Raw genomic sequence first — 14,758 nt, forward strand, 5'->3', positions numbered from 1 at the left:
AGTACTCAAAACAGCGCAACAAGGCACACAGGTCTCGCATGGAGGCCCAGTTAAATTAAATAGCGGAATAGAAAATATGATCCAAAAAAAGTGTATGTATATCACACGTACACAACCACACTGGGCCCCAATTACTATTGTTTGTACCCCTAAAAGGCTAGATGAGGAGTAGGGGGAGTATGGAACAGGCAGCACCCTCAAACCTTCAGAAGTATGAGATGAACCCCAACAACTTGGAAAGGTGGATCTCTCTCACACGTACCGACACAGACTATCCCGCAATTCAATTGATCCTCAAAGGTTTTTATTGAATAGCGGAATAGGAAATATGATCAAAAAAAGTGTATGTATCTCGCACGTACACAACCACACTAGGCCCCAATTACTATTGTTTGTACCCCTAAAAGGCTAGATGAGGAGTAGGGGGGGTATGGAACAGGCAGCACCCTCAAACCTTCAGAAGTATGAGATGAACCCCAACAACTTGGAAAGGTGGATCTCTCTCACACGTACCGACACAGACTATCCCCCAATTTAACTGATCCCCAAAGGTTTTTGATTAAATAGCGGAATAGAAAATATGATCCCAAAAAAGTGTATGTATATCACACGTACACAACCACACTGGGCCCCAATTACTATTGTTTGTACCCCTAAAAGGCTAGATGAGGAGTAGGGGGAGTATGGAACAGGCAGCACCCTCAAACCTTCAGAAGTATGAGATGAACCCCAACAACTTGGAAAGGTGGATCTCTCTCACACGTACCGACACAGACTATCCCGCAATTCAATTGATCCTCAAAGGTTTTTATTGAATAGCGGAGTAGGAAATATGATCAAAAAAAGTGTATGTATCTCGCACGTACACAACCACACTAGGCCCCAATTACTATTGTTTGTACCCCTAAAAGGCTAGATGAGGAGTAGGGGGGGTATGGAACAGGCAGCACCCTCAAACCTTCAGAAGTATGAGATGAACCCCAACAACTTGGAAAGGTGGATCTCTCTCACACGTACCGACACAGACTATCCCCCAATTTAACTGATCCCCAAAGGTTTTTGATTAAATAGCGGAATAGAAAATATGATCCCAAAAAAGTGTATGTATATCACACGTACACAACCACACTAGGCCCCAATTACTATTGTTTGTACCCCTAAAAGGCTAGATGAGGAGTAGGGGGAGTATGGAACAGGCAGCACCCTCAAACCTTCAGAAGTATGAGATGAACCCCAACAACTTGGAAAGGTGGATCTCTCTCACACGTACCGACACAGACTATCCCCCAATTTAACTGATCCCCAAAGGTTTTTGATTAAATAGCGGAATAGAAAATATGATCCAAAAAAAGTGTATGTATATCACACGTACACAACCACACTGGGCCCCAATTACTATTGTTTGTACCCCTAAAAGGCTAGATGAGGAGTAGGGGGAGTATGGAACAGGCAGCACCCTCAAACCTTCAGAAGTATGAGATGAACCCCAACAACTTGGAAAGGTGGATCTCTCTCACACGTACCAACACAGACTATCCCCCAATTTAACTGATCCCCAAAGGTTTTTGATTAAATAGCGGAATAGAAAATATGATCCAAAAAAAGTGTATGTATATCACACGTACACAACCACACTAGGCCCCAATTACTATTGTTTGTACCCCTAAAAGGCTAGATGAGGAGTAGGGGGAGTATGGAACAGGCAGCACCCTCAAACCTTCAGAAGTATGAGATGAACCCCAACAACTTGGAAAGGTGGATCTCTCTCACACGTACCGACACAGACTATCCCCCAATTTAACTGATCCCCAAAGGTTTTTGATTAAATAGCGGAATAGAAAATATGATCCAAAAAAAGTGTATGTATATCACACGTACACAACCACACTAGGCCCCAATTACTATTGTTTGTACCCCTAAAAGGCTAGATGAGGAGTAGGGGGGGTATGGAACAGGCAGCACCCTCAAACCTTCAGAAGTATGAGATGAACCCCAACAACTTGGAAAGGTGGATCTCTCTCACACGTACCGACACAGACTATCCCCCAATTTAACTGATCCCCAAAGGTTTTTGATTAAATAGCGGAATAGAAAATATGATCCAAAAAAAGTGTATGTATATCACACGTACACAACCACACTAGGCCCCAATTACTATTGTTTGTACCCCTAAAAGGCTAGGAGTAGGGGGAGTATGGAACAGGCAGCACCCTCAAACCTTCAGAAGTATGAGATGAACCCCAACAACTTGGAAAGGTGGATCTCTCTCACACGTACCAACACAGACTATCCCCCAATTTAACTGATCCCCAAAGGTTTTTGATTAAATAGCGGAATAGAAAATATGATCCCAAAAAAGTGTATGTATATCACACGTACACAACCACACTAGGCCCCAATTACTATTGTTTGTACCCCTAAAAGGCTAGGAGTAGGGGGAGTATGGAACAGGCAGCACCCTCAAACCTTCAGAAGTATGAGATGAACCCCAACAACTTGGAAAGGTGGATCTCTCTCACACGTACCAACACAGACTATCCCCCAATTTAACTGATCCCCAGAGGTTTTTGATTAAATAGCGGAATAGAAAATATGATCCCAAAAAAGTGTATGTATATCACACGTACACAACCACACTAGGCCCCAATTACTATTGTTTGTACCCCTAAAAGGCTAGGAGTAGGGGGAGTATGGAACAGGCAGCACCCTCAAACCTTCAGAAGTATGAGATGAACCTCAACAACTTGGAAAGGTGGATCTCTCTCACACGTACCAACACAGACTATCCCCCAATTTAACTGATCCCCAAAGGTTTTTGATTAAATAGCGGAATAGAAAATATGATCCCAAAAAAGTGTATGTATATCACACGTACACAACCACACTAGGCCCCAATTACTATTGTTTGTACCCCTAAAAGGCTAGGAGTAGGGGGAGTATGGAACAGGCAGCACCCTCAAACCTTCAGAAGTATGAGATGAACCCCAACAACTTGGAAAGGTGGATCTCTCTCACACGTACCAACACAGACTATCCCCCAATTTAACTGATCCCCAAAGGTTTTTGATTAAATAGCGGAATAGAAAATATGATCCCAAAAAAGTGTATGTATATCACACGTACACAACCACACTAGGCCCCAATTACTATTGTTTGTACCCCTAAAAGGCTAGATGAGGAGTAGGGGGAGTATGGAACAGGCAGCACCCTCAAACCTTCAGTATGAGATTGTGTTCACTGTACCCCACAAAGATTGAGTTCACTGCACCCCACAATGATTGTGTTCACTGCACCCCACAAAGATTGTGTTCACTGCACCTCACAAAGATTGTGTTCACTGTACCCCCCAAAGATTGTGTTCACTGCACCCCACAAAGATTCTGTTCACTGTACCCCACAAAGATTGTGTTCACTGCACCCCAAAAAGATTGTGTTCACTGCACCCCAAAAAGGATGTTGTTCACTGCACCCCAAAAAGGATGTTGTTCACTCCACCCCAAAAAGATTGTGTTCACTGCACCCCACAAAGATTGTGTTCACTGCACCCCAAAAAGATTGTGTTCACTGCACCCCAAAAATGATTTTGTTCACTGCACCCCAAAAAGGATTTTGTTCACTGCACCCCAAAAAGGATGTTGTTCACTCCACCCCAAAAAGATTGTGTTCACTGCACCCCAAAAAGATTGTGTTCACTGCACCCCACAAAGGATTTTGTTCACTGCACCCCAAAAAGATTGTGTTCACTGCACCCCAAAAAGGATGTTGTTCACTGCACCCCAAAAAGGATTTTGTTCACTGCACCCCAAAAAAGATTGTGTTCACTGCACCCCACAAAGGATTTTGTTCACTGCACCCCACAAAGATTGTGTTCACTGCACACCAAAAAGGATTGTGTTCACTGCACCCCAAAAAGATTTTGTTCACTGCACCCCAAAAAGATTGTGTTCACTGCAGCCCAAAAAGATTGTGTTCACTGCAGCCCAAAAAGATTGTGTTCACTGCAGCCCAAAAAGATTGTGTTCACTGCAGCCCAAAAAGATTGTGTTCACTGCAGCTCACACACAGAAAAATGGATGTGGATCACTGACACCTGCCTATCTCCAATCCCACACCACACAGCAATATCGATTGTAGTTTGTAGAACACAGTTTCCCTAAAATTCAGCAGACTCTGTCCCTAACAGGATTGAGAAGAGATCGTAGATCAGGATTGAGTGCAGACCCCACCCCCCACACAGCAATATCGATTGTAGTTTGTAGAAGACACTGACCCTATATAATTCAGCAGACTCTATCCCTAAAATGCCTACAACTCGCCCTGCCTAAACACTCCAACCTGTCCCTCAATTCTATCCGGACACAAATGGTTTTTTCCTGCCTATCTTTCCCTAATCAGCAGCCAGCACGTTGATGTGTGCTCTGTCCCTGAATCTAAGCAGCATAATGACGCCGCTGCGGCTGCCTCGAACTTATAAAGACTTGGTCACATGCTTCAGACGGCCAATCACAGCTACTGAGACATTTGCAGGCATGGCTGGGATGGCTTAAGGCACACCAGTTAAACGATTGTTGATTGGCTGTTGAAAGCCCGCCATGAAAAGAGCGCCAAAGCATGCAAAACCCGGAAATAAAACGACCGAACACGGATTTTTACCCGAACATACAGTAAAGTGTCCGTGTCCGTGTTCGGGTACAAAAAATCCAATTATTCGGTACGAACACGAATAATACAGTCCGTGTTCGCTCAACACTAATGGTGGAATCAGACACAGGCTGCCCTGTAGTCTGAAAGGAGGAAAACAGGTCTTGGGTTGGAGTGAAGGAGGATGCATCTGGAGCAGCAGCACTAACCTCCATAGCCAGTGTAGATTGCACAGGGAGCCCAGGATCCATCCTGGGTTTGGACTTAGCAGGGCTTTGGAATGATGGTGTGGGCGGTGTAGGTGGCGTGGGCGGCGTGGAGTTTCCTGAGCCTTGTTGTACTTCTCCTTGTCTTCCCGAGGAAGTGTGTGGCGGCGCGGGCGAGTGCAGCCCCTCCTCTCTAAGCTCCGGCGCGCTGGCCGCAAGAGGGTGGCGTGTCCCGCTGTGTGTTCTGTCTCCGCCGCCATTTTGGCGGAGTCCGGCGGGAGCCGCCGGGAAGAAGTCAGACAGTTTCTTTATGCTGACGGAGTTGTTCCTTCTCCTCCGTTGGGCCATCGCTTCGGCTGGGTGATCCGGCGTGCGGTCCGCTGGTGCGGGCGTCTCCTAGGGGTCTCTGGTATGTAGGCGATGTGAAATCAGCCGGGACCTCTCAGGAGCTCTCAAGCTATGCGGCCATATTCCTTGGCGGTCGCCACGCCCCCCAACCAATGTCCAACTGTCTTTCACCTCACCCCCTTGCAAATCAGGCAAGCAGTCTGAGCCCCAAGCCATACAGCAGTCTCTTCTTCTTTTTGAGGACTCTGTCAGCAGGGTTTCCCAGGGCCATCCACCTAGCCCTGCCCCAGAAGTGGAAGAGATTGAGTGCAGCGATGCCCAACCACTAATTTCTCAAGATGAGTACATGCAAGGACCATCGCAGCACGTCTCCGATGATGTTGAAACGCAGGTGCCAACTGCTGCGGCGTTCAGCATTGTGGAGACCGACAAGGAGGGCAGGGGTGAAGACTGGGTGGAAGATGATGTGGAGGACGATGAGGTCCTCGACCCCACATGGAATGAAATGGAATGAACATCATGCAGGTGACCTGAGTAGTTTGGAGGAAGAGGCGGTGGTCGCACAGAGCCACCAGCACAGCAGAAGAGGGAGCAGGGTGCAGAAGCGGAGCGCCCGTGCCCTAGACACTACGCCTGCTACTGCCCAACGCAGCAAGGGAACGAGCGCACCAAAGTCAGCTCAAAGGAGTTCTCTAGCGTGGAAGTTCTTTAGAAAATGTGCTGATGACAGGACACGAGTGGTTTGCACCCTGTGCAATCAGAGCCTGATGCGAGGCATAAACCTTCTCAACCTGAGCACAACCTGCATGATCAGGCATCTAAGTGCAAAGCACGAGCTGCAGTGGAGTAGACACCTTCAAAACCAAGAAACGTCTCTGGCTCATCCTGCTCCCTCTTCTGCTGCAGTCTCGGCATTACAAACATGAGCTCACATGGGTTGAACTGACAGTAAAGAACGTAGTATATGATGGCTAGAGGTACAGTAGGCGTTCACAGTATACACAAGTTGGTGGCGGGCTGTTTAGGCCGCAAACATGAGCTCACATGGGTTGAACGGACATCTTTTTTTTTACGCTCCAACATTTGAGCCACAGAAGCCTGCCTTTTTCCAGAACAACGTGACGACAGCATCATGGAAGGTTGAGTGTTAGACAACTGTGAGGAGAAGTAGAAGGAGGAGGAGAAGGAGAAGAGGCTGGACGGTGAGAGCATGGAGTGTGGCTTTATGGGTTCTGACAGTTTGGCTCCCACTGGGCTTGGTGATGGGATTTCAGGTGCCTTCTTAAGGCGGTTGTCCCTAGGTGAGTGTTGGGCTTACCGCGACTTATGCATTGACTGCAAAGGCTGCAGATGGCAACACTGGTGTCAGCAACGGACACCCCCCCCCCTCCCATACCCACCACTGTGCACAGTGCAGCCATGCATGAACCTCACCCAGCACTCTACCATCCAGCACCATTCTCCATCCATTGCCACTTGCCAGCCCACTAGCCCAGTACAGTACTGTTTGCTTTGAAGGGGGCACGCACGCTGCATTGAAAGGGGGCATGCTGGTCACTACATTGAGGGGCATGTATGCTGGTCACTACATTGAAAGGGGGCATGTACAGTGCGCATGAGCGCGGGCACGAGAACGGACATTTTCTAGTCGCGCTCCGCACATCACCACAGACAATCCAGCTAAATACAGCGGCGGGAGGCTAAGTGGTGGCTGGGCTCTCTCCCGGAAGGTTCGTGAGGTGGTCATGCGGCGGGGATCGGGTGGACTGCCCAGGAAAAGGCCCTACAAGCGCGGCAACCAGAGGGATGGACTGCGGCCTATCTCCTCCGGGAAAACTCCCTCCCCAAAGATGGCGAGGGGCAAGCAGAGCACTCCGTGCGGTCGGGACGCGGCCCTGGAACGGCCTCCCACTCCAGCATCTCCCAACTTGGCAGCCGATTCCCCCTTAGTGGAGGACATGGCTGACCCCTTCTCCTCACAGGCATCGGGGGCATCCGGGAGATCTCCGGGCGCCGGGGTGAGTTACCAGCTACCCTCCCACCGCCCCCGAAAATGTCAGGCTCCCCGGGCTCCTCGATGGACCGGAACATGGCTGAAATGGCGGATTCACTGTCCAGCCAGCCTAGCCCCACGGGAGATAATCTGGCGCCCCCCCCCCCAGGCCCCTTTTCGGGTGATGCAGTGTTATTAGCAAGGTTTTCCACAATGCTCCAGCAGGAACTGTCCAAAGCATGTTCCATCATCACGACTGATATCAAACAGGATCTTCAGAGTTTTGGGGCAAGACTTGACACTATTAAAAGCAAGGTGGATGGCTCTCTGCTCCAGGTCAATCAGAATACTAAATTAGTGCCTGAGCTTCATGAACGGTTGGAGGAGGCCTATTTCAAAATTGAGGATCTGGAAAACGGATCGGGCCGTTATAATGTGCGCATAAGGGGTCTTCCTGAGACGCACCAAGACCTGGAAACGGCAGTCCAGGACCTTATGAGAGACTTGATTCCGGACATTTCTCCACATCAAATGGAAGTGGACAGGGTGCAGAGGGCCCTGACTGCACCGCGGCCGGATGGTCTTCCCCGTGACATCATTTTAAAGCCGCACTACTACAAAGTTAAGGAGAAGATGATGTCAGCGGCCAGGAACCGCCGGGACCTCACTCTGCTTGGCTCCCCAATACAGCTGTTCACGGACCTTGCCCCTTCCACAGTGCAGAAGAGCCGCACTCTTAAGCCTTTGCTTCAATGTTTGATGGACAATCATATCAAATATCGTTGGTCCTTCCCCTTTCGGCTGTCATTTACTTTCAACGGCAAGAACCACTCATTCACCATTTTCCATGCCGGAGAGGATTTGCTTCTGAAACTAGGCATCTTGTCCAGAGAACCGCGTTCTCCACAGTCACCATCGGCTGCCCAGCCTGATCGCCCGCTATCCCCGGTGTGGTCACATCGAGGCACCCCCTCCGCTGGGCAGCAAGGGGGCAGGTAGGGGCGCAAGACCTGAAATGTAGCCAGGATTACTTTTGCTTGTCCAAGCTTTTCTATTTTACCTGACTTATGTTCGTTGAAATGTTGATTCCCTTCCCTGTCAATCCCGGCGGCGCCGCCTTGACTCCCTGCCTTTATATGTTTTTCGGATTGTTGATCAGGATGTTACCGTGTGCCACTCCTGTGAACTTGCCCTCCTCTTGTGATGGGGGCAACCTCACGACACATGCCTCAGGTTTGGGAACTGGGGGAACACAATTCCCAAGTACTTTCTATTGTGTATTGCATTAGTGCCTTATCGGCATGGGGGGTAAATCCTCCTGCCCTCTCCTATTCTTTCTCTAACTTTCTTTTTCCTTCTCTTGGACCCAGGCTCTGTGTGCTAGCCCCGTGCTGCTGCTCCCAGACTCCCCGGACGGAGGGATGTTGAATTTTGCCAAGCTGGGACTTACTACGCTGCGACCAGGTAAGAGTGCACTGCCAAACCACCATGTCACCCCCGGGTTCCTCTAGATTCACACTGATATCACATAATGTGCAGGGCTTTAATTCTCCACTGAAGCGCACCAAGGCCTTCCTACAATACAAACGCCAGAAAGCGGACATTTTGCTGTTGCAGGAAACTCATTTTTCTAAAACTTCTGCGCCTAAATACCTCTCGGCTCATTATCCCCAATTTTATCTATCCTCGGGTCAGGACAAGAAGCGGGGAGTAGCTATCTGTTTTTCTCGTGGGGTCCAATTTACTCCGGTCACGGTGGTTGGGGATAGAGAGGGTCGGTACCTCATGGTGGTGGGCCTTGTTCATGATCAACTGGTCTCTTGTGTCTCTTATTATACCCCTAACACAGGTCAGATAGCATTTTTTCAGGATATTCTGCTCACGTTGCTTCCCAAAGTGCAGGGCAGGGTGATCCTAGGGGGGAATAGCAACCTCCCTCTAGAGAATACACTGGACAAGTCCGTCCGGGGCGTGCCCAGGTATAGACATGCACCGAAGAGCGGTTCCAAATTGGCCCGACTTCTTCACGACTGGGATTTGCTGGACCTGTGGAGGGAATATAAACCGACTCAGAGAGACTACACACATTTTTCTCATGTCCATGGTACCTACTCTCGCATAGATCACGTGTTTGCCAGCTCTGCCCTTGCCTCATGCGTGTGCTCTGCACAGATTCTGGCGACTTCTTGGTCCGATCATTCACCGGTATTAGTGCCGTTTTCGGCTTTGTGGTCCACTCAGGGTCCTTCTCTGTGGCGGCTTAACGCGGCTTTACTTAATGACCCTGGGGTCCTGGGGGAAATTGAACTAGATATTAAACAGTTTTTCCAGGAAAATAGGCCGGGTGATACGTCCCCAACCATTACCTGGGCGGTCCATAAGGCTACTATTCGCGGTAAATTGATTCGGATAGCGGCTAGACTAAAACGTACCCGGGAGAGCACAATAAGAGCGCAAGAGCAAACACTGAGTGCACTACTCCTTGAGCAACGGACACACCCCCACGTAGATATTAGACACAAAATTGATGTGGCCAGGCTGGCGCTGAATTTGATTCTCACGACCCAAGCGGAGAAGTACCTTCGGTGGTCCCGTCATAGATACTATACTATGGGAGATAGGCCTACCACTCTATTGGCGCGGAAGCTGGCCCCTCGCCCCTTTATGGCTGCCCTACCCAGGTTACGGTTGCGGACAGGGGGTCCTCTCTCGCAATCCTACCCTGCTTACATCTGAATTCACAAGGTTCTATTCCAAACTTTACCGGGCTCCAACGACCTACGATCGGAGACTAGCCGACTCATTTTTTGCCGACCTGAATCTGCCCTCGCTGTTACAGTCCCACGTCGATCTCATGAATGAGCAGATCGCGGAATCGGAGGTACTACAGGCGATTAAGGGATTACATCCCACCAAGGCCCCTGGGCCTGACGGTTTTCCGGGGTGTTTGTGTTCCTGGCCAACGAGTTCAACCTGGTTTTTAATGCAGACTTTAGCGTGTTTGTCCTTTGTGTATACTCCTATGTACCACATATATGCAACCCCATTATATACTTTCTCAGAAACAAGGACATCAAACAGACATTTATGAGTTCTGCTATAAGATTTATGAGTTTTAAAGTGAAGAATGATGTCAGAGTTAACACAATAACTAAATAAACAGAATGATTCATTCATAATCAATAAATCTGGGAATTGGGAATTCTTGTAATTTAAAAATAAGTTTAACACTCAAGTGGACTGGAGCTCAAGCACATGGTGATCTTGGTGACAGCTTTCTAGTTTTGCGCATGTATTCTGTTGTTATTTTACATCTTAAGACTGGCTGTTATCATTTGCAGTCCTGACATGAAACTACAAGTGAAGGGCTAACAATGGCAGTACAAGTGAAGGGCTAAAGAAAGTAAGGAAAGGGCCCAAAAGTACACAATGAGGTGTTTCTTAGTTGTGGAGCCTGGCCTCCTATACCATCTGCTGGTTCTAAAAATATTCTTTTATACCCTGCCTGTTGGTCCTGGAATGTAATCGCTTGTGCCATCTATGGGTGCTAGCAGGCTGTTTACACAGACATAGGTGCAACAACTGTACTCAGGTAAACTGTGTTTAGTACTTTCTGCTAGGTGGTAGTGGGTTGTACAATGTGGTGTAATCTAATGTAAAGTCCTTCAGACTTTAGATGGCTAGATTGTGGCCAGTAAGAGTAGAAAATCCTCTGGCAACTCTGAAAATAAACACTGCCTTAGGCTTGATGGTCAATGGGAGTAAATCAAATTACATAGAATCTGTAGTATGTAGGAGGGAGACTATTGCGCCATCACTGGTATCAGAGAGAAGAACAGTACTCCATCATTGGTGTGAGTGGGAGGTTTAGTGCCCCATCATTGGCATCAGTGGGAGGAATAGTGTCCCATCATTAGTATTGACAGTGAGAGAAATAGTGTCCTATCGTTGGTATCAGGGGCAGGAATAGTGTTCCTATCATTGGCATCAGCGAGAGGAATAGCGAACCATCCTTGTTGTTAGTGAGAGGAATAGTGCCACGTTATTGGCATCAGTGGGAGGAATAGTGCCCCATCATTGCTATCATGGGGAGAATCTTGCCCTATCACTGGTATTAGTGGGAGGAACAGTACCCCATCATTGGTATTAGTGGGAGAAATAGTGCCCCATCATTGGTATCAGTGGCAGGAATAGTGCCCCATTATTTTTATCAGTTGGAGGAATAGTGCCCCATCATTGGTGTAGGTGGGAGGAATAGTGTCCCATCATTGTTGTCAGTGGGAGGAATAGAGCCCCATCATTGGTATCAGTGGGAGGAATAGTGTCCCATCATTGGCATCAGTGGGAGGAATAGTGTCCCATCATTGGTATCAGTGGGGGAAATAGTGCCCCATCATTGGTATCAGTGGAGTGGAAGGAAATAGTGCCACATCATTGGTATCAATGAGAGCAATAGTGCCCCATCATTGGTATCAGTGGGAGGAATAGTGTCCTATCATTGGTATCAATGAAAGGAATAGTGCCCCGTCATTGGCATCAGTGGGAGGAATAGTACTCTATTCTTGGTCTCAGCAGGAGGAATAGTGTCCCATCATTGCTATCGGTGGGAGGAATAGTGCCCCATCATTGACATCAGTGGGAGGAATAGTACTCTATTCTTGGTCTCAGCAGGAGGAATAGTGCCCCATCATTGGTATCAGTGTGAGGAATAGTGCCCCATCATTGACATCAATGGGAGGAATAATGCCCCATCATTGGTATCAATGAGAGGAATAGTGTCCGATCATTGGTATCAGTAGGAGGAATAGTGTCCCATCATTGGTATCAATGAAAGGAATAGTGCCTCCCTCCATCACTTGTGTTAGTGAGAGGAATAGTGCTCCATCACTTGTGTTAGTGAAATGAATAGTGCCCCATCTTTGGGGCACATATTGATGTGTCCACTCTGTTCACTCCTCTCCTTCCTGTCTCTATCCTCTTGTAGTATTGTGAGCTTGGTTTCTCCCTGACTAAAGAGTGCCCGTTGAAAATTGGAAGGAGGCAACCGCTGACCCTAAAACATTGTGAGTACTGACCAGAATTCTGTGCCCCAGTGAATACATGCAGATTCTCTTTACTCCAGAAGGCCCTTATATTTGCTGGCTTTGTGGTGTTCTCTTACATGGATTGTTTCAGTTATAATCTTCTGCTCTAGTGTACAGAGACTGCCTAGGAGAAAGAGAAGTGTCCTCTTGTTCTTCATTCTTCCTGGGGTATTCTCTAGTCTACTCTTGTATCTTTTCCAGGTTGTGATTTCATATAAAGTAACAATGTAAGGTGGGTGATTGTGGGATTTAAAATTGTAACAATGTTTCTGAGTGCAGCATAAATGTTCACTCAGTGCTGACACCTAGTGGTCAGTCGGGGTATAACACTTTGGTGTGTTTGCAGTAGAATAGAGGAATATATACAGTCAGAATGTGGAGATGATCTCCACAATCCAGAGAGAATCAGGATGCGACTAGAAGAAAATCTGGAGGCATCCAGAGCCCTGCAGAGGAGAGGACACAGCTGAGGCGTGAAAGAGGCAGAAATCACAAACGTACCATAAAAATAAATGACTTAAATGTCATAAAAAAAAAAAAAAAAAAACTTAATTATTTTTTTTTTTATTCCCCCAAACATACCTCAATTCTAATACTGAGCTCCATATTGTTCTGATCGGACAGTTACAGTATTTAGGGGAAATACTGGCACAAAAGATCAACACAACACTGCCACCGTGCGGCCATTTCATCAAACAGCAACAGGATGATTTATTTTTTTTACGCTGTAATCGTAGAACAAAGACAATAAATGCGGCTCCAAAGGAAATACATAAAAATCATTGGATCAAACCATTTAAAAATTAAAAAAAATCTGATTGTTTCAACCCCCTTTAAGTGTGTGTCTACACATTTGTTCATCATTATTATTTTTTTTTTTCCTAGCAGGAATGTCATTTTCTGATCGTGATGAGTGATTTAATATATTTATTATTACCAAATGTGCATACAATGAAAGTTAGTGAATGTTATAGTGCATGGGGATGGGATGAGAGCTGTGATAGTAGAAATATCGGCTTAGAAGAGTCTTTAGGAGAATGTATTTCCACCCAACCATACAAAGAGCCCCACATATGTGTTTTTTTTTTTTGTCTCATTCTTTTTTTTTTTTTTCAAATATCATTTTATTGAAAAGTTTTCCTTCTCTTTTATAAAAAAACAAAAAAAAATAAACAGTACGACCACAATACATGTTTCTCTCATTCTTTATTAATGTGATAAATTGTATTATTACTGTCAGGAAAAGGGCACTCTAAAGGCAAACACTTTGTCTTCTTATTCACACTCAGACTTGTAATACAGGTGAATAGTAATGAGGGGAAATCTCTCATCTCTTTTCATTACAATATATCAGCATTGTTGTTGGGGGATGGGATTGGATCTTCTTATTGTACAACATTACAGGGACTGATCCTCATTGCTCTCCATCCTTTACTTCTGATGGATGATTACATATTCTATACATTCCAAACAAGAATCCTTCCAACTGAAAAGGAACACAAATCTCATCACCTCCTTCACACTCATCAGAAGACAAAATCCTATCTGAAGGAATCTCCCACAACTGCGATTGGATCAACTTTCCAATTCCTTCCTATAAATGGATCCCAGGAATTCCATAGACCGTTACAGTCATCTCCGATCCACTCAGCCGACCTTACCGGGAACATTGATCAACTCAGGGGGATTCATGAACCGAGAATAAGAAATACGTTGGAAATAATAATTTCAGGATGTTTCATTTCACAATACAGAATCCGCCCTGCTATAGAGATCAATGGAAAGTCTACAGAACAAGTATTTTCTGGGCTGAGAACAGAGAGATCTCACAATACATTTCTTTGGATTCCTCATAAGAAGACATTATTACTGGCTGATGAAGGAGACGCCCACAGCTGTGATTGGCTCAGATTTCCAATAGCAGTTTTCAAATTTGCCCGCCAGAATTGTGTAGATCGTTACATAGAAATATTCAGCCCTTTTATACCGCCAAATCCGACACGGAGGAGATCATCAGATGAGACATTTATCGGCTAAATCCCATTATTACTCCAATGCCATTCGTACAGAAGGATTCTCTGTTACTAAACCATGAGAAAACACTTCAATATGTTCTCAGAATCCAGGATCTCACCACTGCTACACACACAGCATGATAGAGAAATGTATTCTATTATAGATCTCTACTTTTCTATATATGATGGGGAAATCATCACATACAGATCTGATCATCAATTTATGTCTCTTTCAGACATTTATCAGTGAAAGATTGTCCTCATATCACAAGCAGAATATGTATAACAAGAAATGTCTGGTAGTAACCATGACACATAAATATGTACAATGAATGAATAAAGAAACTATTTCATGCCTTAAGAACCAGATCGGTTTCCTCTTTGTATCACACAATCCGCCAAATGTTACAAGGTTCTAAGAACGTAAAATTCTCTACAGAATACGAATATGTTGTGGCCACGCCCCTTTTG

This window comes from Pelophylax lessonae (genome assembly GCF_965119305.1).
Source record: "Pelophylax lessonae genome assembly, chromosome: 9".
NCBI classification, from domain to species: domain Eukaryota; kingdom Metazoa; phylum Chordata; class Amphibia; order Anura; family Ranidae; genus Pelophylax; species Pelophylax lessonae.